Consider the following 26,728-nt stretch of genomic DNA (forward strand, 5'->3'; position numbering starts at 1 on the left):
CTCAGATCTGGCAAACAGAAACGGCCCACACAAGGACCGTAATTCAGTGCAGCATGTGGGCCAGATCATTATGCCACATGTGCCAGATGTGGGCTGGATCTGGGCCGACACAATGTTGCTATGTGGGTTGTTGAGATTCATACACTGATTCTTGATGTCTGTGTGTCTAAAAGAAAGATTTTTTTTTTTTTTTTAAATCAGAATTTTTTAAAAAAATCCTTTGGATTTTTTTTTTATATATATATATAAAAACAGATCTCCTGCTGTGGAATCACAGTTCTGCTGTTATTAACAATGTAAAGCCAAGATTGGGCTCTAAATGAGTTTGGTGATTCAAGTCAAACACAACCTGATGGTCTTTTTGTTTGCTTGATTGTTGTAACTTAGTTACAACAACCAAGCAAAATGTAATAATAAAAAGTCAAGGGTCAAGAGCTCAACTAAAGCAATCCCTGTTCTACATGATGGTGACTTAAAAATTGTGAATTTTCTCCTTTGGTGATTCTGCTTGTTAACATCAGGTGTCTTCTATAATGGTCAATCATCACTCAATTAATTTCTCATTAACTTTAACACTTTAGTAGGCTTTAGTAGGTGGAATAAAAATATGGCAGGACTTTTACTTTCTGACCCCTGGACTTTCCATCTCATATTAGCCTTCAAATTAGCTCAAGAACAGTGTGTAGAGAGCTTCATGGAATGGGTTTCCATGACCGAGCAGCTGCATCCAAGCCTTACATCACCAAGTGCAATGCAAAGCGTCGGATGTAGTGGTGTAAAGCACGCCGCCACTGGACTCTAGAGCAGTGGAGACGTGTTCTCTGGAGTGACGAATCACGCTTCTCTGTCTGGCAATCCGATAGACGAGTCTGGGTTTGGTGGTTGCCAGGAGAACGGTACTTGCCTGACTGCATTGTGCCAAGTGAAAAGTTTGGTGGAGGGGGGATTATGGTGTGGGGTTGTTTTTCATGGGTGGGGCTTTTGGCCCATTCAGCACGCTAAGACATTTTGGACAATTTCATGCTCCCAACTTTGTGGGAACAGTTTGGGGATGGCCCCTTCCTGTTCCAACATGACTGCGCACCAGTGCACAAAGCAAGATCCATAAAGACATGGATGAGCGAGTTTGGTGTGGAGGAACTTCACTGGCCTGCACAACCCGATAGAACACCTTTGAGGTGAATTAGAGTGGAGACTGTGAGCCAGGCCTTCTCGTCCAACATCACTGTCTGACCTCACAAATGCGCTTCTAGAAGAATGGTCAAAAATTCCCATAAACACACTCCTAAACCTTGTGGAAAGCCATCCCAGAAGAGCTGAAGCTGTTATAGCTGCAAAGGGTGGGCCAACTCCATATTAAACCCTACGGATTAAGAATGGGATGAAATTAAAGTTCATGTGCATGTAAAGGCAGGCGTCCCAAAACTTTTGGCAATATAGTGTATATTAATGCACTGATCTGTTCTGACACGTGAGGTATTTTGTCCCTTCTGTTTACATCATCTTATATCTGAAGAACTGACTGTTTACGTAAATACCTCACGTCAATGGGCATTATAAAAAAGTTAATTTGACTGTTCACAGTCGCACATGGTTTCATACTGTGACATACAAGCCCTCTTCAAAGAGAATGTGCATCTATATGCTAATGAGTGTCTGAAGGCAGCTGTCAATTAAAAACACTCAGGTATTCAACTTTTCTGCCTTTAGTCAACTGTTCTCATCAGAAGTCATGACTGACTGTGAATGATAAAGCTTAAGTTGATGAACAGTGCCTGTAAATGTGACATGTTGTGTTAAATGTAGGGCATTAAAGGTAAAAAAAAAAAAAAAAAAAAAAAATCTGAACATAGATGTTTTTTAGATGTTTTGTCCATCTTCTCTACTTCATCTATTATATTCTGAGGTTTATGTTCAGTGTGGATATATTTTTTTTGTTTTAGCTTTAGCTAAGAAATGCCATAAAGTTAAAGGGATAGTTCACCCAAAAAAGAAAAAAATGTCATTATTTACTCATTTGCAAGTATATAATAATAAACAGCTCCTGGTCCTCACTCCCATGTTTTTTTTCTTTTTTTTTTTCTGCTATACTATGCAGTGGAAAGTCCAGGGACTATGCAGTCAGAAAGTAAAAGTTCTGCCATATTTTTATTCCACCCACTGAAGCAGTGTTAAAGTTAATGAGATAATTAATTGAGTGATGATTGACCATTATTGAAGACACCTGTAACCCTGTGAATATTTGTACACCTTTATTTTATTTTATTTCATTTGTTTTATTTATTTCAATATTGTGTGTACATACATTGGAGTTTGTATATTATGTACAGTGTATTCTGAAGTATTTAAAATGCTAGTCAATAAGATATGTCATTGGGTTATTTGTGTGTTAACATGCAACGAGACGTAATGGATAGGGGGGAGGAGCGTCGGGCACGAGATTGCGAAACTGAAGGGACAGGGCTTGGCGAACTGTGGACGGAGTAAGATTGTAAACGCTGTAAAGTTGATTTAGCAACAGTATTTATGTCCTATATCAGATACAGATAGCATATATGTAGGCTATATATTTTGACAACGGGAAGGTTTTCCGTGTGTTCAAAAAAAAAAAAAAAAAGCCAAATGCATTAGATCTGCTCTGTCCATCGAAGCAGCCGCCATATATTAGAACTGACTGTCGTTGCTCATTATTTCTTCTGGAATCGAGGACCCAGAGGAGTCAGGTACCGCATCGGAGTGTTTTCCTGCGGGTATATGCTGAAGTGGACTGTTTGTGTTGGAGGAGACCGCAGGCCTTCGTACGTCGGACTCATCGGCCATTTTCGGGTGTGTGACGCATCAGTTATTTCAGTGTTGGACTATTTCCCCCGTGCATCTGGAGAAGACGAGGATCAAAGCTTCGCGTAATCGCTCCTCAGCGCGGCTTGGAGTGTTTCGCTGTAACACACCTGAGTGAGTAGCTAACCAGTTTGACAGGGTACTTTAAAAACTGCGTCATCTGTTTAAGACTGCCATTAAGTGCACCACCGAATAAGGGCCCCAACGAAATCCAAGCGCTTGGTTTACGAACAGTTGTGCACATATAAGTATGAATATGTGATTTAAGTTAGTGTGGATTCATAGAGGTTTACAGCTGCAATTTATAATTGGTATTATCCACCTGACTTTGCGGTTTTGTTTTGCTCTGTCCATTCTATGTAATTTACTCACATTATATAACCGAGGGGTTTTCATTTGATTTCTTCTAAAAAGAAAGCGGATATTTTATTTTTGTTTTAAGTTTTAGAGTTTTTGTTTGGTAAAATAAATAATTCTCTTTGTTACTACTTTTTTGTATTTGTTTTACTGTATATTTGCATTTAATAATTTGATTACAGTGTAGTTTATAAAAAAAAAACAGCCCATAACAAATAGAGAAATTCATTTTATTTAATCAAGAGAACAGTGTACATCATCTATTTTCTTGGTGTATAGTTGACACCCATTTTAGGAGGCACCGCGTCAAAGATTATAATTTCTATAGAACATAACTTTGCAGAGATAACCCAGCCAACTCACCATCAATTGCTGAAACCCAGGTCTTGCTGATTAACAGTAGTGTTACATTTTTGGAGGCACCGCTGGGATTCGTGTTTCTCTGGATATATATATATATATATATATAATTTTTTTTTTTTTTTTTTTTTTTTTTTTCCCCTCTTGGGCTGTTTTTTTTTTTCTCACTTTTTTTATTTGTGTTGTGAAACATTGTGGGACATGGATATTTCTAAGGCTGACGAATGGAGTCGTCAGGCGCAAATAAATCCATCTCGTTGTCTAATACTCAGCGATGTCCCAATAGATGTGAGGGATGAGACTATCGCAGATGTGCTTAATACAGTGAAGGTATTTGGGCATACCAAAATTCATGGTAAACGGGGAGACCCTACAGGAACTAAGTTGTTCTTGTTGCTTGAAACGAGTAATGATATCGATCCTGATACTGTACCTCCAGAGATAGGGATTCCTGATGAGGTTGGCCCATGGAGGGTACATGTACCTAAAAAAAAATGGTGCAAGATCCTTCTGTGGGAGATGCTGTTTTTCAGGATAAGTTGTTGTCCTTGTTGCAGCAGGAAGGAAAGTCGCTGGAGGATGTGAAGTCTATGTTGGAGCAAGGTCAGTCCTCTAATGTAAATGTTAATCTTGATTTGGTGAATGCTATTGATCGCCTTGTGGAAAAGTGTATCCATGTGCCCAGTGAAACTTTGGGTTACAGGAGATTAAGAGTATTTTCAGGTGTGAAACCAGTACCTGCTGGGGAGGAAGAATATGACCCCTGGATGGAACAGGCTGTCCAAATGATCAGCGAGTGGCAGTGTGCTGATTCTGTGAAAAGGCAGCGTATTGTTGAGAGTTTGCGGGGACCCGCTTCAGATATAGTTCGGTTTCTAAAGGTTAGTAATCCAGCTGCCACAGCTACTGATTATCTGGTTGCTCTGGAAACTGCCTATGGAAATACTGAAAGTAATTCCGATCTTCTTGCAAAGTTCAGGAGTACTTACCAAGGGGAAAGTGAAAAGCTTTCTGATTTTCTTTATAGGCTGGACAAGCTCCTTCATCGCATGCTTGTAAAAGGAGGGGTTGTAGCCGCTGATTTAAATCGCATGCGTATGGAGCAAGTGGTTAAAGGAGCTCGTACTACTGATATGGTAGCACTACGACTAAGAATGACCCACACTTTGCGTGATCCTCCTAGTTTCTCGCAATTGTTACGAGAAGTAAGGGAAGAAGAGGATTGGATCAGGGCTAGAGATGGTAGAAAAGTAGGGGTGGCTGCTGCCTCTGTTCCACAGGCTTCTCTTGTGTCTGAATTGAGCAGTATAAAGCAAGAGGTGAGTGCACTTACTACAAAGATGTCCAAGCTGTTGAAGGGAGCTGCAACTGACTCTGTTCCTGAACATTCTTCAAAAGCAACTGGCCCTGTGTGTCAAGTGGCGGATGCAAGTGCTACAGAAGCTTCCAATAAGCAGAGCACATCCAGGTTTTCTCGGCCTGGAATTTTCTGTTAAAAGTGTGGTGAGGATGGTCACACAAAGCGAGAGTGTCGAGGAACTGAAAACCTGAGAAAAGTAAATCAAAAGTTGATCAGTCAGTGTAGGTTTTCGGGAAACATCTAGGGAGCTCCGTGGAGGAACGGCACAGGACTCCCTTTCCATTTCGTTCCACATCTTGTCCTGAAAAAGAAATCGCTTGTTCTTACGAAATTCCATCTGGCCTGATTGGTCCAACTTCTGAAGTACCAGTTCAAATTGAAGGAATCTACACGAAAGCTTTACTTGATAGTGGCTCTCAAGTCACCATCCTTTATCAAAGCTTTTACGACATGTACTTGAAACACTTACCTCTGTTGCCAGTGGAAAATCTTGAAATATGGGGTTTGAGTTCACACAAATACCCATACGACGGTTATCTTCCCATTAAGCTTGAATTCACCGAAAATGTGGTAGGACTACCACAAATCGTTTACACCCTGGCACTTGTTTGTCCAGATTCTCAGCCAGAGAAGAGAGTTGCTGTTCTGGTGGGGACTAACACCAATACAGTGAGACGCTTGTTTGAGGCTTGTAAACAGAAGCTGGGTGATCACTTCCTACATATCTTGTCCATACATCCTGTAGTTCGAGAAGTCTATGAGAATATTCAGAAGTCTGACGGCTCACCTGATGATTGTGAGAGACATGGTACTGTGTGGTTCACACAACATAAACCAATTGTTGTAGGGCCTGGAGAATCACATAAAATTCATGGTAAACCTAAACTGTTTGTGAAACCTACAGACATGCATGTCCTGATAGACCAGCCTGATGACACTAGTGTTTCAGATGACTTGCTAGTGAGACCTGAAGTGCAGTCTGTTTCGGTGGTATCTAATCGTATCATCACTGTTACTGTGAGAAACATGTCCACTAAAGATGTGCATCTGAAACGTGGCACGCCAATTGCTCACCTTTACCCTGTCGATATTGTACCTCAGCCCACCGTTGTCGAGAATAAATTGTCCAATACACTAACTCCTGCATCATTTTGATTTTGGGAATTCACCCTTACCTGAAGATGCCAAGCAACAGTTGTGTGAACAATTGATGGAGAAGCATGATGTATTTTCTTGTCATGAATGGGATGTTGGACGTTCAAAGAGCACTAAGCATGAAATACGGCTTACTGATTCAACTCCTTTTCGTGAACGTTCTCGCCGTTTGCCTCCTGCTGATTTGCAAGATGTGCGAAACCATCTAATGGAATTGCAGAAATGTGGTATCATCTCTGAATCCAGAAGCCCTTATGCCTCTCCCATTGTGGTAGTGCGTAAGAAATTAGGCAAAGTGCGAATGTGTGTTGATTACAGAACATTGAACAGACGTACTATACCTGATCAATACACTGTCCCTCGGGTTGAAGATGCACTCCATAGTTTAGTTGGGAGCAAATGGTTCAGTGTACTTGATTTGCAAAGTGGGTATTATCAGATTCCCATGGAGGAGGCTGATAAAGAGAAAACTGCATTTATTTGCCCACTAGGATTTTATCAGTTTGAGTGTATGCCTCAGGGGATTAGTGGGGCACCTGCAACCTTTCAGAGAGTTATGGAGAAGACTTTGGGTGACATGAATTTTCTGGAAGTGTTGGTTTATTTGGATGACTTGATTGTTTTTGGCAGAACCCTTGAAGAGCACAATCAGCGTTTGCTCAAAGTTCTGGATCGGCTTAGAGAGGAGGGTTTAAAGTTGTCACTGGACAAATGCCAGTTTTGCAGGACGTCTGTGACTTATGTTGGGCACATAGTGTCACAAGATGGCATTGCCACTGATCCATCTAAGGTGGAAGCAGTTGTGAATTGGCCCAGACCTCAGACAGTTACCCAATTGCGATCCTTTCTTGGTTTTTGTGGGTACTATCGACGGTTTGTGAAAGGGTACTCTAGTTTGTGCAGACCCCTCAACCAGCTGCTTAAGGGATATCCACAAAAACGTCAAGGAAAGGAGAACATCCAGAAGTCTGCTACTGATGGGTACTTCAGGCTCTCAGATCCATTTGGTTCTCGATGGGATGACAGTTGTGAGATGGCTTTTCGGGAAATGAAACTCCGTTTAACTCAAGCTCCTGTGTTAGCTTTTGCCGACCCTGAACTACCTTACGTGTTACATGTTGATGCCAGTATGGATGGATTGGGTGGTGTGCTCTATCAACAACATCCTGAAGGATTGCGCCCAGTGGCATTCATTAGTAGGAGTCTTTCTACCTCCGAAAGGAATTACCCAGCACATAAGCTGGAATTCTTGGCATTAAAATGGGCCGTGGTCGATAAGCTACACGACTATCTTTATGGAGTAACTTTCGAAGTCAGAACGGATAACAATCCCCTGACTTACATCCTGACTTCGGCTAAGTTAGACGCTACAGGTCACAGATGGCTAGCAGCTCTGTCAACTTACCAGTTCAGCTTGAAGTACCGTCGAGGGTTGAAAAACATTGATGCAGATTTTCTGTCGAGACGGCCTCATTCCAGTTCTGGAGCTGAAGAAAACTGGGAGGAAGTTTCAGCTTCTGGTGTGTGTACACTTTGCCAATCTGTTGAAACACAAAATCAAGTGCGAGGTGTCCTTGAGTCAACTGTAGTGTATCAGCAGAGTGTTCACTTACCCAAGTCTTGTTGTCCTGAGAGTGGAGTGCTCCAAGCTGCTGGCAAAGTTGTATCCTTTACTCAAAATGAGCCAAACAATTCGGACTCCAGTGAGTTAAGGGAGGCTCAGGGGAATGACCCTTGCCTGAGTAATGTAAGGCTAGCAGTTAGCCAGAAGCAATCACCTGAAAGTGTTCAGTTGGACCATGTTGACCTCAAGGCTTTAAAGAAAAAATGGAAGAGTCTGGAAGTGGATCAAGGTCTGCTCTACCGGGTGGTAGGAGGGAAAAATAATCAAAGGTACAGGCAGCTTGTGCTTCCCACTGCTCTTCGCAGTACTGTTTTGGAGTCTTTGCATGACAAAAATGGGCATCTAGGCTTTGAAAAAACATACGCGCTCGTGAGAGACCGGTTTTTCTGGCCTAGGATGAAAGCGGAGGTGGAAGCTTATTGTAAAAATTGTGATCGCTGCATCATGAGGAAGACTTTGCCTCAGAGAAGTGCTCCTATGTCACACATGCACAGTTCTGGTCCTCTGGACTTAGTCTGTATTGATTTTCTAACAATTGAGCCAGACACCCGAAATGTAAGTAATGTGTTGGTCATTACTGATCATTTTACTCGATATGCTCAGTTCCTTGTAAGGACCAGAAAGCATTGACAGTTGCGAGAACATTGTGGGAGAAGTATTTTGTTCATTATGGCCTGCCAAATAGAATACATTCTGATCAAGGGCGGGATTTTGAGAGCCGTTTGATCAAGGAGATGTTGGCTATGTTGGGAGTAAAAAAATCCCGCACTACTTCATACCATCCACAAGGGGACCCACAACCAGAGAGGTTTAACAGGACACTTCTCAATATGCTTAGCACATTAAATGCACATCAGAAATCAAGGTGGAGCCAGCATATTGCCCAGTTAGTTCACTCATACAATTCTACCCAAAATGATGCGACCGGGTATACACCGTACTTCCTCATGTTTGGGAGAGAACCCAAGTTACCGGTGGATGTGTGTCTCGGGGTTCGGTCTGATGAAGATTCACCAATTTCCTATGGGAAATATGTAGAAAGAATGAGGCAACAAAAGGATGCGTATGAGTTGGCAACGGCTGAATCTGCACGTGCAAACAAAAAAAACAAACTGAGGTATGATAAGCGAATGCATCTTCAGAGCCTGAGTCCGGGAGACAGAGTACTCATTCAGAACCTTGGGTTAAAAGGAAAGCACAAACTTGCAGATCGGTGGCATTCCGTACACTGTAAAAAATATTCCATCGTTTTTACAAAATAATTTTGGCAGCTGTGGTTGCCAGAATAATTTTGTAAAAAATACAGAAAAACTGTAAACACATTTACAGAACAAACTGTCAATTTTACAGTATAAAACTGTAATTTACAAACAAGAAAATTTGAATGTAAACCAGTAAATTCAACAATGCACACTACTACTAAAATCTGTTTTGTACCTTTAACATATACTGACAACCACCATAATAATGCAGGTGGTAAAAGAGAAAGCCACATGAAGAATCAGAGTTCATCACAAGTAGCTTTTCCACTGGCTGAAGTATGTACTAATATAAAGAGGGTGCAAAGAGTCATTCACGCAAACGCAAAACACCATCATGGTAACCCACAACACTTACATAATGCAATAAACATTCATTAAACAACAGAAGATGTAACATAAAACCCTAATGTACATAACTGATAACAAAAACTATTAAGAAACATGATTTTTTAAACAAAATACTTTCAAATGTGGAGTGTCACACAGGGAATTGTGGGAATATCAGTTTACAGTTTTTGACTGTAAATTATACATTGATTTGTTCTTTTTTACTTCTAAAAATTGTAAAATTTACAGCATTTTACTGTGAAAATTACATAAAATGTCTGGTAAGAGCTTTTACAGTTTTTCCCTGTATATAGTACTGGAACTTACTGTTAACCTATTTACAATTTTTTTCCGTAGCGTTTTTACAATATTTTACTGTTAAAATCACATTCATTTTTTACAGTGTACCATATGTGGTAGAGAGTCAGTTGTCAAACTTGCCTGTCTATAAGCTGGTTCCAGAGAGTGGTAATGGGCCTAAAAAGGTTCTCCATAGAAACCATATCTTGCCCTTGAAATCACAAGTGATTAGTGAGTCCAGAAAGTGAGAGCCCGAGTCCTTTACCAGTTCGTAAGACCAGAAAGAAACGAATTGGGAATGAAAAGCCAGTGTCTGATCCTGTTTACCCCGAGCAGAGAGATTTTTCCTCATCTGATTCCGAGTCAGAATATGGTTATGGTCCTTTTATGTATGTTGATCCTAAATCTGCAGAGCTTGAATATCCAGATCAAGACCGGCAAAATAGGCATGCTGTTGTGCCTGATGTTTGTAGTTTAGGTCAACTGTTGGGAGATCCAGATGAGACTCTAGATACAGTAAATGTTGACACAGAAATAATGGGTGGTGAAAGTGAGATTGAACAGCACCTTGAACATACCGATAACCTACCTGAGCCCAGTGTTCCAGTGACTTCTAGGGTAGAACCGTCTGATGTGTTTGATACTTCTCAAGTGCAGAGATCTGAGAGGCAAAGAAAACCCCCTGAGAGATTTACTTATCCTGAGCTAGGAAGACCTGTTAAGGAGACAATTGTTACTTCCTATTGTTGTGAGGTTGGGGGACATGGAACTGAGTCTTCATGTTTTTGTAAACTTGTCTGGTGGTGTAATTCTCAAGCATTGTGTAATATGTGCATGAGAAACTCAAAGACTTTTCCTTGCACAGTCCCTAGAGTATGAGTCTAGAATTAATCATTCGAATGCACAGTTTGAGCATACTTATTTTTATTTTCTTTGTGTGTTCTTTTTAAGTCCAGACATGGGGTCATGCTGGATTTTGGTGGGGGGAGAGTGTAACCCTGTGAATATTTGTACACCTTTATTTTATTTTATTTCATTTGTTTTATTTATTTCAATATTGTGTGTACATACATTGGAGTTTGTATATTATGTACAGTGTATTCTGAAGTATTTAAAATGCTAGTCAATAAGATATGTCATTGGGTTATTGGTGTGTTCACATGCAACGAGACGTAATGGATAGGGGGGAGGAGCGTCGGGCACGAGATTGCGAAACTGAAGGGACAGGGCTTGGCGAACTGTGGACGGAATAAGATTGTAAACGCTGTAAAGTTGATTTAGCGACAGTATTTATGTCCTATATCAGATACAGATAGCATATATGTAGACTATATATTTTGACAACGGGAAGGTTTTCCGTGTGTTCAAAAAAAAAAAAAAAAAGCCAAATGCATTAGATCTGCTCTGTCCATCGAAGCAGCCGCCATATATTAGAACTGACTGTCGTTGCTCATTATTTCTTCTGGAATCGAGGACCCAGAGGAGTCAGGTACCGCATCGGAGTGTTTTCCTGCGGGTATATGCTGAAAGTGGACTGTTTGTGTTGGAGGAGACCGCAGGCCTTCGTACGTCGGACTCATCGGCCATTTTCGGGTGTGTGACGCATCAGTTATTTCAGTGTTGGACTATTTCCCCCGTGCATCTGGAGGAGACGAGGATCAAAGCTTCGCGTAATCGCTCCTCAGCGCGGCTTGGAGTGTTTCGCTGTAACACACCTGAGTGAGTAGCTAACCAGTTTGACAGGGTACTTTAAAAACTGCGTCATCTGTTTAAGACTGCCATTAAGTGCACCACCGAATAAGGGCCCCAACGAAATCCAAGCGCTTGGTTTACGAACAGTTGTGCACATATAAGTATGAATATGTGATTTAAGTTAGTGTGGATTCATAGAGGTTTACAGCTGCAATTTATAATTGGTATTATCCACCTGACTTTGCGGTTTTGTTTTGCTCTGTCCATTCTATGTAATTTACTCACATTATATAACCGAGGGGTTTTCATTTGATTTCTTCTAAAAAGAAAGCGGATATTTTATTTTTGTTTTAAGTTTTAGAGTTTTTGTTTGGTAAAATAAATAATTCTCTTTGTTACTACTTTTTTGTATTTGTTTTACTGTATATTTGCATTTAATAATTTGATTACAGTGTAGTTTATAAAAAAAAACAGCCCATAACAAATTCATTTTATTTAATCAAGAGAACAGTGTACATCATCTATTTTCTTGGTGTATAGTTGACACCCATTTTAGGAGGCACCGCGTCAAAGATTATAATTTCTATAGAACATACCTTTACAGAGATAACCCAGCCAACTCACCATCAATTGCTGAAACCCAGGTCTTGCTGATTAACAGTAGTGTTAAACACCTGATGATAACAAGCAGAATCACCAAAGGAGAAAATCACAATTTTCCAGTCACCATCACAGAGATCAGGGTTTGCTTTAGTTGAGCTCTTGATCCTTGACCTTTTAATATTAGATTTTGTAGGTTTGTTTGTAACTGAGTTACGACAGCTATACAAACAAAGAGAAAACATGGTCAGGTGGTGTTAGTTATGTTTTCACATAATCATTATTTGATCTGAATCCCCAAACTCTTTCAGAGCCCAATCTTTGAGTTAGATTTACATTATTGATTACAGCAGCACTGTGATTCTACAGCAGAAGTAGTTTTGATAAAAAAAAAAAAAAAAAAAAGAAAAGTATTTTTTTATTTAGAGACACCGACATCAAGAATCAGCCTGTGAATCTCAACAATGGTGAGAATAATAAAGCATGTTGCAGTGCATTCTGGGTGCCACCAATCAAAATTCATCCATGGCTCCCATCATGCATTGCTGCATGATTAAATTATGAGCTTAATTGTCTTAGCAATTTTCTTTATTCTAACTATTTTATTTTTTGCTGTTTTTATGTGACTTTTTAGTAGCTTGTTTTCTAATGTTCAGGGTTGATGTTTATCAGAATATTTTGTTTGTCACCGTTGTTGAGATTCATACACTGATTCTTGATGTCTGTGTGTGTCTAAAAGAAAGATTTTTTTTTTTTTTTTTTATTAAATCAGAACAACTTTTAAGAAATCTTTTGGATTATATTGTAAAAACTGATCTTGTGCTGTAGAATCACAGTGCTGCTGTAACCAATAATGTAAATCTAACTCAGAGATTGGGCTCTAAATGAGTTCAGTGATTCAGATCAAATAATGATTATGTGAAAACATAACCAACACCACCTGACCATCTTTTCTTTTTGCTTGTCTGGTTGTTATAACACCGTCACAACAGCCAAACAAAATCTAAAATATTAAAAAGTCAAGGGTCAAGAGCCCAACTAAAGCAAACCCTGATCTCTGTGATGGTGACTTAAAAATTGTGATTTTTCTCCTTTGGTGATTCTGCTTGTTAACATCAGGTGTCTTCAATAATGATCAATCATCACTCAGTTAATCACTTAATTATCTCATTAACTTTAACACTGCTTCAGTGGGTGGAATAAAAATATGGCAGGACTTTTACTTTCTGACCCCTGGAATGTCCACCTCTGGTTTGGAGCAGACCGGACATCGTATGCCTGAGTTACAACAACTTCCTGTTTCGTGGCGTTAATTGCAAACATTAGGACTTAGCCAAGTGTTGCATGTTTTAACATGTTTCAAGTATGTTTGCTACTTAGTGGTATATCGAAATGTGTTTAAGGGAGTGAATTACAATGTAAAGCATGCCATTTCCTGTTGCCAGCAGGTGGCGCTATGACTAACTGAATATTGGCAAATAGATGTATTTTGGCCAGGACTCTTATCACACATGTGAAGTTTGGGGCTGATCAGACACTGTATGCTTGAGTTACAACAACTTTCTGTTTCATGACGATAATAGCATGCTTAAACAGTCAGCTAGGTGTTGCTAGCATGATTTAGAATGTTTCTAGCATGTTTAGTACTCAATTGCATATTTTAGTATGTTGCTAATATTTGAAGATGATTGGATTAAAACTGTAGGAGGAGTTTGTTAAAGTACGAGGCCTGAAAATGGCAAAAACTGCACAAAAATCGCACAGGAAATTCAAAATAGCTGACTTCCTGTTGTGTTTCAGGACTTAGTTAGAGACTTTTTTGTAGGTAATGGGACGGTACATGTATGTACCAAATTTCGTACATGTACGTCGAACGTAGCCCGAGGTGCACACCGTTGAAGTTTTTTAGGTGGCGCTATCGAGCCATTTTGCCCCACCCATTTCTGAAACCTATATCAGATGTCAATTTTCGCCAGTCCTGACAAGTGTGCAAAGTTTCGTGAGTTTTCGAGCATGTTTAGGCCCTCAAAAATGCGATAATGTTTGGAAAAGAATAATAAATATAGCTGCAAGCAGCGATGGCAGGCCCAAGCCCGGTGGCTTCAGGGCAACTGTGCACGGTGGGCAATAGGCATTTAAAATGGTTAAACATAAAAGGATTATTTTAAAGTCATTTGAATACACCACATTTACTGCAGAAGTTGGTTCAAGAGTTTTTGAGCATGTTAAGGCCCCCAAAAAGCCCCGGATTACGGAAAAAAAAAAATTAAAAAAATAAATATAGCTGCAAACAGCGATGACGGGCCAAAGCCCAGTGGCAACTGTGCACGGCGGGCAATGGGCATTTAAAACAGTTAAACATAAAAGTACTATGTCAAATTCTCACCACATTTACTGCAGCAGCTGGTGCTCATATGAACCACAAACCACAACAGCCACACCCATGAGATTGTATAAATTGAGATGACTTTCATGTCATAGAATGTCATAAGTCAATTTCAAATGAGTGCAGAATATCATCCTAATCTGCCATGTCTGTGTTTCATCTCAGACAACCTCTATAAAAATTCTAGCACAAATTACATGTTATTTGTGCAAACTCCACTGTGCTCTGAGGAATCTAATCCAGCTTTATTGCGAATGTCTGTGATTGCTGATGTTGTATAATCCTAACATTTCTCTTCATGTGTTTTTCACCTCCCTGAGCTGTTGTTTGTGCACCAATCTTATGCACTAAAATCATGTTTTCATTTAATTTCAATATGTGTGGTATAAGATGAAAAAATAAAATAAAAATAAAAAATTAATAGAGCCAAATCACAGAACCTGCAAAGACAATTTTAATGTCAGTCTCAGGTAATAGTAAGGTACATGTCTAGATTTTTCTGCTCACTTATGCAAGTTTATTTTAAACAGCCACTTGTATAATCATGTAAAATTTACTGAAACAGGGTTTTTTAACAAATTTGAATTCTATCAATAAATAATTAATTTAAAAATTCTAACTGTAATTGTAAAAAATAATAATTGTAACTCAAACGTTTAGAAAACTAGTCCTGCCTGAATAGTGATATAGTATAGTTATATAGTGATATCATGGTTCAATTTCAAATGAGTTTGAAGTTATCATTTGCAGTTCAAAATTTTTATAAGTTCATCAATAAATGGATAATCAGGAAAAGGGTTAAAGACTACTAACCAAGTTTGTAACACACACACACACACACACACACACACACACACACACACACACACACACACACACACACAGGGAGGGGACAGAGAGAGAGAAAGAGAGAGAGAGAGAGAGAGAGACATACACAGACAGAGACTGAAGGAGTGAGAGGGGAGGGGGTAAATTAGAAAGTTGTCCAGCTTAATGAGAACAAAAAGTGTACCGAGTTTGGTGACTGTAGGTTAAACTAACCCCCCCACTTTTGTCAAAAGGTGGCACTGCAGAGACCCTGTTCCTCGCCCGTTACTAAGGCTTTGCTCATGTCTACTGGATGACAATATTGATGTGTGTGTCGAGTTCTGACCAAGTTTGATGGTGATCGGATTAATTGCCTAGGAGGAGTATATCAAATTCCAGAGCATGCGTTTTTCAAACAACCCATAATAACGGACTTCCTGTTGGGGTGGCATATAACTTAGAGCACGAAGTTGTTAGGCTCGATGAGGTCTATATGTGTACTGAGTTTTATACTAATACATGCAAGCGTGTTTGATATATGGACCAAGTTTTCAGACTTCTTTCAAGGGGGCGCTGTCAAGCCCCCCTGCCACGCCCGGGTACCAGCCTCTGTGGCATGCTAATGGCCGCAGATTCCAATGTGTGCGCCAATTTTCAAGAGTTTTTGAGCATGTTAAGGCCCCCAAAAAGCCCCGGATGATGGGAAAAAAAAAAATAATAATAATAATAATTAAAGCTGCAAGCAGCGATGAAAGGGCCCTTGCACCCGGGCTCACTGCCACCCATTGGCCTTAGGAAAACAGTGAACAGTGGGGAACATGCATGTAAGCAAGTAAATACAGGGGAATTATGGCCAAGTCATTTCAAAGTGCCAGACTTCCTGCTGTCAACAGGTGGCACTTTGACCGTTACTGAATATTGTCATGTAGATGACTTCAGGCCAGGACTATTATCGAACATGTGACATGTGAGTTACAAGAACTTCCTGTTTCATGGCAAAACATCGAACTTTGTCAGGCCGCCACGGACACGCCCTTCAGTGAAAAATCTAGATCTTCACAATTTAACGTCGCAAAGGCCTTTTAGATTAGACTGACCAAATATGACATTGATCTGATTAAAGCTCTAGGAGGAGTTTGTTAAAGTACAACGTCTGGAAATGGCAAAAAATGGCAAGTTAATTCAAAATATCTGACTTCCTGTTCAGTTTCAGATTTTGCTCCTTAAGACTTTTTTGTAGGTCTTGGGCTGGTAAACGTGTGTACCGAATTTCAAAATCTATGTGAAATGTAGGGCGAGGGGCACTTCATTAGGTGGCGCTATCAAGCCAATTTGCCCCGCCCAATTCTGAAACCCATAACAGACATAAATTTTCACCACTTCTGATGCGTGTGCAAAGTTTCATGAGTTTTCGAGCATGTTCAGGCCCTCGAAAATGTGATTCACTTTGGAGAAGAGTAATAATTAAAGCTGCAAGCAGTGATGAAAGGGCCCTCGCACCTGGGCTCACCGCCACCCATTGGCCTTAGGAAAACAGTGAAAAGTAGGCGACATGCATGTAAGCGAGTAAATACAGGAGAATTATGGTAAAATCATTTAAAAGTGCCACACTTCCTACTGCCAACAGGTGGCGCTCTGACCATAACTGAATATTGCAATGTAGATGTCATCAGGCCAGGACTATTATCAAACGTGAAGTTTGGAGCAGATCGGACATTGTATGCCTGAGTTACAACAACTTCCTGTTTCGTGGCGTTAATCGCATACATTAGCACTTAGCTAAGTGTTGCATGATTTAACGTGTTTCTAGTATGTTTGGTACTTCGTGGCATATTGAAATGTGTTTCTGGTAGTGAATTACAGTGTAAAGCATATCATTTTCTGTTGCCAGCAGGTGGCACTACGACTAACTGAATATTGTCATATAGATGTCTTTAGGCCAGGACTATTATCACACGTGAAGTTTGAGGCCCATCAGACATAGTATGCCTGAGTTACAACAGCTTCCTCTTTTATGCCGAAACATCAGACTTTGTCAGGCTGCCACGGACACGCCCTCCAACGACAACTCGAGATCTTTGATGTTTATCATCACTAAGGTCTTAAGATTAGACTGACAACATATGATGCTGATCTGGTTAAATCTCTATGAGGAGTTAATCACAGTCTAAAACATGTCATTTCCTGTTGCCCACAGGTGGCACTATGACTGTAACTGTATATTGGCATGAAGATGTCTTCAGGTCACTACTCTAATAAAACGTGAAGTTTGGGACAGATCCGACATTGTATACCCGAGTTACAAGAACTTCCTGTTTCATGGCGAAACATTGAACTTTGTCAGGCCACCACGGACACGCCCTTCAGTGAAAAATCTAGATCTTCGCAATTTAACGTCGCAAAGGCCTTTAGATTAGACTGACCAAATATGACATTGATCTGATTAAAGCTCTATGAGGAGTTCGTTAAAGTACAACGTCTGGAAATGGCAAAAAATGGCAAGTTAATTCAAAATATCTGACTTCCTGTTCAGTTTCAGATTTTGCTCCAAGAGACTTTTTTGCAGGTATTGGGCTGTTAAACGTGTGTACCGAATTTCAAAATCTATGTGAAATGTAGCGCGAGGGGCACTCCATTAGGTGGCGCTATCAAGCCATTTTGCCCTGCCCAATTCTGAAACCCATAACAGACATAAATTTTCACCACTTCTGATGCGTGTGCAAAGTTTCATGAGTTTTCGAGCATGTTCAGGCCCTCAAAAATGTAATTCACTTTGGAGAAGAACAATAATAATAAACGGAGCAATTCCAATAGGGCCCTAATAAAAAATGAAGGAAATCCAATAGGGTCCTCGCACTTTGGTGCTCAGGGCCTAATAATAATAATAATAATAATCCTAAAGAAAACAATAGGGCCTTCGCCCTTTACAGGGCTTGGGCGCTAATAATAATAATAATAATAATCCTTAGAAAAACAATAGGGCCCTGCGCCTTAGTGGCTTGGGCCCTAATAATAATCCCTAGAAAAACAATAGGGCCCTGCACCTTAGAGGCTTGGGCCCTAATGAAACACCAACAAACACACTTTTCACAATATGCACACATAAATTGATAAAAGAAGCATTAATTAGCACGACAACGGCATCAGGATGCAATCAAAGAGGGTCACATCCACCAACAAAACAACAAAATTACAATTAAATTAATCACAAATTATGTAACAACAATAAAAAAGGAAAAAACACCAAAATAACAAAACAATTCAGTTCAACCACATACAAAACACAAAAAAGAAGAAGAAAAAGCAACCATCCGAACAACACACACGCTGGTGATGGCTAAGAGGCCATTCACATGTCGCCTCTCAAAAAAAGTGTGGAAAGCGTGGCCCCGCCAATTTCTCCTTTTCAAAAGCGCTCAGGAGCTTGCGCTCCTGTGTTGTCTGCCGTTGCTAAGCAATCATGAGCCACTCCATGAAGATGAAGTTTCAGCAAAGGATAAAAGTATTTCTAGCCCTTGCAATAACTTTAATACACTGTTAAACCTTGCTGTAGAAAAATGGACAAATTCTGACAGGAACAAACCCTTTTCCATTAAGACAGTAATATACTGTAGAAAACAATGCATTCTGGGCAATATTTGTCATTTTCGAGAAAATAGCCTACAGGAATATACTGCGAGTTAACAGCGCTCAAAGTCGACACTCTGAGGCTGTGTTCCAAATTGCACCCTATACCCTCATTCACTATTCCATACATTAGTTCACTAATATAGTCCACTTGACAGAGTGAATGAAAAGTGAGTGAATTCAGACACTGATGAACACCTGATAAGCAGAATCAATGAAGGACAGAGAAACAAGACCAGAAAAAAGAGAAGAGACGAGCAAAAACACAAGAACTACAACTGACTTCAGCCACACTGAGTGTGAAACCAGTTCACAAACGAGTTTGACATTATTTCTTTCACACATGTACAGAAGTTCTTGTTGAGATGATCCAGATTTGGATGTTGATGTTTTATTGAAAATAAAAATTTATTGAAGTTTGAAGTCACCATTGTGGTGACCAGTGTCTGCTTTAGTTGGGCTCTTGACTCTTTAACATTAGTTATGTCTTCACCAATACATAACTATCAGCACTCAACGATTTTTTTTCTCCACATTTGCTTCTACCATAACAAATGTGACTTGCAAAAATAGTTCAAACAGCCAGAGAAAAAACAAAAACTGATGTATAAAAAGTCATGGGTCAAGAGTTCAACTAAAGCAAACACTGATCTCATCAATGGTGACATCAAACCAAACATTTTCAATAAAACATCAACATCTAAACTTCTGTTCTCAATACAATCTTCTGTAGAAATAAGATTAAACTGGTCTTTAATAGTTGTACTGTTGTAGCAGAACTACATACAGTTGTAGTTCTGCTCGTAGTTGTAGTTTCTGCTCGTATTTTTTCCGTTCTTGTTCCTCTTTTCAGTGGTTCTGCTTGTTAACAGCAGGTGTTCATCATTAATGTTCAATCATCACTTAACTCTCTGGAGTCTGAGGCTGTTTCGGGGCCCTGGAGAAGTTTTGACATGCCCTGACATTTGTGCTTTTTTCAGTTGTTCATAAACATATTAATAGCAAAAGTGTCATTACACTGTATTCAGCACGAACTTGGCTACCATAATATGTATACAACATGTACGTACATGTTTGTATTTCTGAAGGAATAACGTTTGTGCGTGGTTATTGAAAAAACAAAAAACTTAAGTCACTGAAATAAGGCCAAAAAAAAAAAATTAAATCTGTGTTCACAAGACTTCTGGGTATTGGAGGTTGCAGAATAGAATTTTTGCTTCAAAATGATGTAAAAATTATCCTGCCTACTCGTTCATATAAAACAATAGAGAGATTTAAATTTTCTAAGACACTTTTTGTCAAGAAACACAGTATGCATGGAGGCGTGAATCTTCATGAATAATGCTGTGATTCACACCTGAGAAGACAAAAGATCCACATAATGAGCTAATGACCTGCATAATAATGAGCTCTTTCAGTCAGGTAGGCTATGTGAAAAAACCCTCTGTGATCATGTCTCAAGCTCATCATGCTGTATATCAAACATACACAAAAAACATCAATCCTTTGAAATATTATTACAATTTAAAATAATGGTATTCTATTATATACTTTAAAATATAATGTATTTCTGTGATGCAAAGCGTCTGAACAGTCATGTTACCTCTATGGCATTTCATATAGGCTTTTAGCTTAAAAGCATGCACATTTGGAGAAATATTGATGGATTCTCATATGTTTATGTCAATTTTCTATACAGAGGAGTAATATTTATTTAATATTTATTGTCATCACTATGAGCACTGGATACTGTGTTTTCAATTCATACTTGCAGCCGGAGGGCGCTCTGTGCACCTTTAGTCCACAAATTACTCTAAAGAAGAACAGGCCATGTGACATTCCAGGAACTAACAGAGGCTTCCAAAGATCGCTAACCATGGCTATAAGATGCAGATAAACACTTTTGAAGACAATAAATACACGATTGCGACGATGTATACATGTATTGCCTCTGAATTTGCATCTGAATAGCGCTAGCTCCGTGGGCGTGGCCGCATTAGCAGATAATGAGCTGAATCACGGGCGTCTGACATGGCTCTGTTTTCATACAGATTACATAAACAGAGAATATTTGTTTTCGATTTGACTTATATGATTTAAAACCTGACATTCCAACGTTTCTTTAGACATAAGTCTAATTTTTTTGTGATTAGTATTCACTAAGTTACAGTTCATTTTCTGAGAACTATCAGATTGGACTTCGTTCAGAGGGAGATGACAAATCATGCATCATGTTAGTTTTCTTTATTTTGCAAAAAGCACAACATTTTGTTTTTACTCTGAGTGTACACAAATAAAAGAAGATATTCTATAGTTTCAATTGATATATTACTTATGTCTCTATGACAAAAAATGACGGAGTATTTTAAGTCTGTTTTGCTGCAATGTGAAAAAAATCCTGCAAAATGCGCCGGCGCATTTCCTGACTCCAGGGAGTTAAATATTAACTTAATTATCTCATTGCAACACAGCGTCAATGTTACTTTTACTCTGTAGTGTGGACACTAGAGGATGTTCCTGTGGGGTTGAAAGGGTTAAAGGTGTAAGATAAAAAGACACACCCACAAAATGTATTTAAACTGTAAGTTAAAAAACAGTTATATACTGGCAACACTATTGCCACTTATATACTGGCAACAGTGTACTAGATATATTTATGGAGATGAGAAATAAAAACCCGCACTGTACAGCTATGATCAGCTGTTCATCCATCTCAGCTGAGCTTTCAATGTTTTGTTACGGAAAGGCTGAAGCTGAACAGTTGGTTCTTGTCACATGAACTACAGTGCGTTTGCGGCATTTTGAGAAATTGTTTTTATTATTATTGTTATGTATCTATTGCTTTTCTCCCTCTGTGTTAATCACTAATGTCTAAAAAGTATAATGTTCACAACATCAGGACAGGAAGATGTCCTTCACTTACAAACTAAACACACACACACACACACACACACACACACACACACACACACACACACACACACACACACACACAAAATACCCCATTCCCTCATGCACATGATGTTTGTCTGCCCAACAATTCAAACCACATTTCTAAAAAAAAAAAAAAACACCTACCACAGCAGGTTTCAGTTTGACTCAGAAGATGAACTTCTGTAAGCTGGTTCTGTGAGATCATATGGTTTTATCTTTGTACTTTTTCCATATACTATGTTACGTCCCCAGTTAGTCTAAGGTTGGAGGAACAGGTAACACAATAATAAAATGGTGTGATGTGTGGAGGCAGCAAGGTTCAATTCCCAACCCCAGCCTTTTTAACAAAGAGCAAAGTCAACTCAATGTCAAAAACAAGTTATTTTATTTTACAAACGTGAGGATTTCAAGGCTTCAAGAGGGGGCCAGGCCAAAAAAACAAACATAAACCCTCTAACTATTAGGGAGAAAATAACTAAGCTACAAATAATAATAATAATACAATAAAAATAAACTAACCCCCTAACTAACTTAAACAGGAGAAACAAGAAAATTGCACCCACCTCTCTACTAATTCCTTCCCAAAGAATTAACAAAATAACACGCGCACACACAGAGAGAGAGAGAGAGATAGGGAGAGCAAAACAGGGAGAAAGAGGAAAACAAAACAAATACGTCCTTGGATGTAACAACTAAAATTGAGAATTGAATAAATATACACAACCATTTGAAATCAGTGGAGTTATGCTCCATTTTACCATGAAATGTAGTTTATCCAAAAGACATTAGACAGTATTCTTCAACTTTTAGCTATTTAACACTGTCAGGCAACTAGCATTTAACAACTATCAATGTTAAATGATAAAAAATAAAGAGTGTTTTCCACCATTAAGAACAGTTAAAGTCTTACTAAGAGGCAGAAGAACATTCTTATATTACATATGTAACTATATATAGCACGTGCAATTGCGCATGTGCATGTACGTTAAGAGGGTTGGGGGAAGATTCACAAGCCACATTACTTCTGTTGTGTTTGTTTAGTTCAGTTGTGCTTCTATTGATAGTTTTATTAGATTAGACGTTTCACTGAACAGCTGGAAATGTTTCACGTATTTGTTTTGTTCTGTTTGTGCTGCTGGCATCTGATCGGTAAGTTATAAATATGTTTGTGTCATTTATTTAGAGTAATAAACTCCTGCTGCGGTTCAAATTAGATCGTTGTCTTCTACTGTGTTCAAATTTCTCTCTTGTTTTAGAAATCTTAATCTCAGTGATTACAAATGCAAGTTTGATTGTCCCAAGCAATTTCTAAAACATAATTTAAATCATTTTAAATACTTCTGCAGTGATTATAACAATTACAAACATAGAAATTCAGAAATACAAATGTGTTGAATATATCCTGCATATTTAGGGCCTGAGCACCAATGGTGTGAGGAACCTATTGTAATTGCTCGACCAATTCTTCTTCTTCTCCGTAATGAATCGCATTTTTGAGGGCCTGAACATGCTCAAAATCTCATGAAACTTTGCACACGCATCAGAAGTGGTGAAAATTTACATCTGATATGGGTTTTAGAATTAGGTGTAGCAAAATGGCTTGATAGCACCACCTACAAAATTTCAATTAAGCGCCCTTCATGCTACGTTTCACGTACAGGTATGAAATTCAGTAGACAGATGTAACAGCCCAATACCTACAAAAAAGTCCCTGGGTGCAAAATCTGTAAACCCAACAGGAAGTGAGATATTTTGAATTTTCTCAAATTTTGGCAGCTTTTTCCATTTTTTAAACATTGTACTTAACCCTCTACTGCACACATGTTGATGGCACATGAAAAAATAATATTCCACATCATTTTTCGGTTCATTTGGGAACATTTTATTAAATAAAAATGTTTGACCTCCCACCCTCCCCCCACCCCAAAATATTTTTTCGTTGCCTCAGGGCAATGTTGTGCAACAATGGTACAGAATCATAGAGAAATGTATCATCAAAATCAATTTTTTTTTTTTTTTTAAATGGCAAGAAATCATTAAGTAAAAAGGGAAAAACACTTGAAAGACATTGATATACTGAATTTGATACATGCATAGGTTTGTATCATGTAGTGTGTCATGCCATATAATGTACTTCATGTAATAAGATTTCACTCTGTACGAAACTTCAAAAAGCAGTTCTTCTCTGCTGTGAAATAGTGGTGTATGTTACAATTTTTGCACATCACTTTGGGTGTTCCTGCGCACCCAGGAACCCTGCATCTTCCCTTCTTATAACACATTATGGCCAATGTGAGGTACTGTCCAAAACATCCTCGAAAAGTACCCCTTATTGCACAACGTTGCCCTGAGGCAACAAAAAGAAAAACTGAATTTCTGAACATGCAAAATAAAAAAAAACTTCATAAAACCTGACAAAAGTCTTCTCTACACCTTCATACACACACACATTTTTTATGTACAGTTCATGTCATTTTAAATAAGATTACTAAAGCAAATAATCTTGCCTTCTTCTCACACCATGTGCTCCTGTGACCATGTGTCAGAACAGGATGTCCCACCTTTAAATGGTGCTTGATAGTGACTCCCACACCTTACTGGACTGTTCTTTGGTACTTTTTTGACCTTTCTAATTGGTTGTAATCATTTAATGAAAAATGTACTAAACATAGGGCTTAAGAAAACTTTCCGTTGCCTGAGGGCAACGCTGTGCTGTAGAGGGTTTTAAACGAACTCCTCCTAGGGCTTTAATCAGATCAACATCATATTTGGTCAGTCTAATCTAAAGGCCTTTGAGATGTTAAATTGCAAAGATCTAGAGTTTTTGCTGAAGGGCGTGTCTGTGGCGGCCTGACAAATTTCAATGTTTCGCCACGAAACAGGAAATTGTTGTAACTCGGGTATACAATGTCCGATCTGTCCGAAACTTCACATGTTTTATTAGAGTCTGATGTTTCACCATGAAGGAGGAAGCTGTTGTAAGTCAGGCATACAGTGTCCGATCTGCACCAAACTTTATGTGTGATAAGAGTCCTGGTTTAAAGACATCTATATGCCAATATTCAGTTAGTCATAGTACCACTTGCTGGCAACAGGAAATGGCATGCTTTGCACTGTAATTCACTCCCAGAAACACATTTAAATACGCCACAAAGTGCTAAACATACTAGAAACATGTTAAATCATGAAACACTGGTCTAAGTACTAATGTATGCGATTAACGCCACGAAACAGGAAGTTGTTGTAACTCAGGCATACAATGTCTGATCTGCTCCAAACTTCACATGTTTGATAACAGTCCTGGCCTGAAGTCATTTACATGGCAATATTCAGTTACAGTCAAAGCGCCACCTGTTGGCAGCAGGAAGTGTGGCACTTTGAATTGACTTCGCAATATTTCCCTTGCATTTACTCACTTCCATGCATGTTCCCCACTGTTCACTGCTTTCCTAAGGCTAACAGGTAGCGGTGAGCCCGGGTGCGAGGGCCCTTTCATCGCTGCTTGCAGCTTTAAATAGGTCCCAAGCCACTCAGGCGCAGGGCCCTTTTGTTTTTCTAAGGAGAATTATTTTTTTTCCGTCATCCGGGGCTTTTTGGAAACTTGGTCCGTATATCAAACACGCTTGCATGTATTTGTATGAAACTCTGTACACATTTATGTCAGGATTGTCATCCAGTAGACATGGGCAAAGCCTCAAAAATGGGCAGGAAGGAGGGCCTCTATAGCGCCACCTTTTGAAAAAAGTGGGGGGTTAGTTTAATCTATAGTCACCACACTTGGTACACATGTTGTTCTCATTAAGCCGGACAACTTTCTAATTTACAGTCATTAGCTCTGACCAACAGGAAGTCCGATATTTTGGTTTGAATGTGGATTTTTTCACCCTCTCTCTCCCTCTCTCTGTGGTACACCCCTCCCCCCTCACTCCCTCAGTCTGACTCTTTCTCTCTGTGTGTGTGTGTGTGTGTGTGTGTGTGTGTGTGTGTGTGTGTGTGTGTGTACGTACGTGTACGTACGTGTACACACACCCATTTTTTGACGAACTTATAAAAATATTAAACTGCAAATGATAACTTCGCACTCATTTGAAATTGAACCATGACATTATATCACTATTTGGATAGGACTACTTTTCAAATGTCATTTGAGTTACAATTATTATTACCAACACCTGTGATTTCATGTTCTGATTCATACAAGACTTAAATCTTTGTTTTGTTTTTACAGAGGAGAGTGTGTGTTTTCTAGACATGGGTGTTATAGAAAGTCATGTGCTGTGTTTGCAAACATCATGTACAACGCATGTCTTTAAATTATTTATTGATATAATTCAAATTTATTAAAAATCCCTATTTATGTAAATTTCACTTGATTTTATAAAAGTGGCTGTTTAAAATAAACTTGCATAAGTGAGCAGAAAAATTTAGACATGTACCTTACTATTACCTGAGACTGATATCTTGAAAATCGTCTTTGCAGGTTCTGTGATTTGGCTCTATTTATTCATTTTATTTTATTTTTTTCTTCGTATACCACACATATTGAAATTAAATGAAAGCATGCTTTTGGAGCATAAGATTGGTGCACAAACGATAGCTCAGGGAGGTCAAAAAACACATGAAGAGAAGTGTTAGAATAATGCAACATCAGCAATCACAGACGTTCGCATCAAAACTGGATTACATTTTTAAATTTGCGCAAATAACAGCATGTAATTTGCTCTGGAATTTTTATAGAGGTTGTCTGAGAAAAACACACATGGCAGATTAGGATGATATTCTGCACTCATTTGAAATTGACCTTCTATGACATAAAATTCATCTACATTTAAACGATCTCATGGATGTGCCTGTTGTGGTTTGTGATAATTTGGGCACCAACTGCTGCAGTAAATGTGGTATATTTACATGACTTTGACATAGCCCTTTTATCTTTACCCGTTTTACATGCCTATTGCCCGCTGTGCACAGTTGCTCTGAAGCCACCGGGTTGGAAACTCGACACACATGTCAGGATTGTCATCCAGTAGACATGGGCAAAGCCTTAGAAATGGGTGGGGAGGAGGGCCTCTATAGCGCCACCTTTTGACAAAAAAGGG

At 39.0% G+C, this 26,728-nt stretch overlaps 3 protein-coding genes across 6 annotated transcripts in view; 2 read left to right on the forward strand and 1 right to left on the reverse strand.

Annotated features, from left to right (window-relative positions):
• Nucleotides 1-26,728, reverse strand: part of LOC127519819 (natural killer cell receptor 2B4-like) — a 176,199-nt gene that overhangs the window by 114,357 nt on the left and 35,114 nt on the right. The gene's annotated exons all lie outside the window — the stretch shown is intronic.
• Nucleotides 1-26,728, forward strand: part of LOC127519834 (SLAM family member 5-like) — a 193,454-nt gene that overhangs the window by 70,291 nt on the left and 96,435 nt on the right. The gene's annotated exons all lie outside the window — the stretch shown is intronic.
• Nucleotides 1-26,728, forward strand: part of LOC127519862 (SLAM family member 5-like) — a 97,840-nt gene that overhangs the window by 6,252 nt on the left and 64,860 nt on the right. The window lies entirely within an intron of this gene.

Source organism: Ctenopharyngodon idella, chromosome 10 (assembly GCF_019924925.1).
Source record: "Ctenopharyngodon idella isolate HZGC_01 chromosome 10, HZGC01, whole genome shotgun sequence".
Taxonomy (NCBI): Eukaryota; Metazoa; Chordata; class Actinopteri; order Cypriniformes; family Xenocyprididae; genus Ctenopharyngodon; species Ctenopharyngodon idella.